The following is a 1,504-nucleotide window of genomic DNA, read 5'->3' as shown; positions in this document are numbered from 1 at the left end:
ATGAATGTCCTCTTTTGAGAAATGTCTGTTCATATCCTTTCCCCACTTTTGGATGGGGTTGTTTGTTTTTTTCTTGTATATTTGTTTGAGTTCTTTGTAGATTCTGGAAATTAGCCCTTTGTCAGATGAGTAGATTGCAAAAATTTTCTCCCATTCTGTAGGTTGCCTGTTCACTCTGATGGTAGTTTCTTTTGCTGTGCAGAAGCTCTTTAGTTTAATTAGATCCCATTTGTCAATTTTGGCTTTTGCTGCCGTTGCTTTTGGTGTTTTAGACATGAAGTCCTTGCCCATGCCTATGTCCTGAATGGTACTACCTAGATTTTCTTCTAGGGTTTTTATGGTATTAGGTCTAACATTTAAGTCTCTAATCCATCTTGAATTAATCTTCGTATAAGGAGTAAGGAAAGGATCCAGTTTCAGCTTTCTACTTATGGCTAGCCAATTTTCCCAGCACCATTTATTAAATAGGGAATCCTTTCCCCATTTCTTGTTTTTGTCAGGTTTGTCAAAGATCAGATGGTTGTAGATGTGTGGCATTATTTCTGAAGGCTCCGTTCTGTTCCATTGGTCTATATCTCTGTTTTGGTACCAGTACCATGCTGTTTTGGTTACTGTAGCCTTGTAGTATAGTTTGAAGTCAGGTAGCGTGACGCCTCCGGCTTTGTCCTTTTGACTTAGGATTGTCTTGGCAATGCGGGCTCTTTTTTGGTTCCATGCGCGCGGCCGGGCGCTTGGCGCCAGAAGCGAGAGCCCCTCGGGGCTCGCCCCCCACCCCCGCCTCACCGGGTCAGTGAAAAAACGATCAGAGTAGTGGTATTTCACCTGCGGCCTGCAAGGCCGGCGGACCCCGCCCCGCCCCCTCTCCGGGACGGGGGCGGCGCCGGGGGCCTCCCACTTATTCTACAGCTCTCATGTCTCTTCACCGTGCCAGACTAGAGTCAAGCTCAACAGGGTCTTCTTTCCCCGCTGATTCCGCCAAGCCTGTTCCCTTGGCTGTGGTTTCGCTGGATAGTAGGTAGGGACAGTGGGAATCTCGTTCATCCATTCATGCGCGTCACTAATTAGACGAGGAGGCATTCGGCTACCTTAAGAGAGTCATAGTTACTCCCGCCATTTACCCGCGCTTCATTGAATTTCTTCACTTTGACATTCAGAGCACTGGGCAGAAATCACATCGCGTCAACACCCGCCGCGGGCCTTCGCGACGTTTATGTTTCTTGTGTACTTACCTTAGAGTTGTTAGATAATAAGGTAAGCTTATATTTATCTTTCACAGAAGTTGTCAAAGAGTTTTCCAGAAGAATGACACCAATTTACACTCCCATCATAAATTTTCAGTTTTTCACATTTTAGCCATACTTGTCTATGTGCAGAATAGGTGTCTCATTGCGGCTGCAATTTGCATTTTCCTGATACCTGGTGATTTGAGTACTTATGTATTTGTTGGATATTTGGATATCTCTTTTGTGAAATGTGTTCAACTGTTTTGCCTATTTTTAAAAAA

This window comes from Piliocolobus tephrosceles, chromosome 16, assembly GCF_002776525.5.
Source record: "Piliocolobus tephrosceles isolate RC106 chromosome 16, ASM277652v3, whole genome shotgun sequence".
Classification (NCBI taxonomy): Eukaryota; Metazoa; Chordata; class Mammalia; order Primates; family Cercopithecidae; genus Piliocolobus; species Piliocolobus tephrosceles.
This window is presented reverse-complemented; position numbering follows the sequence as displayed.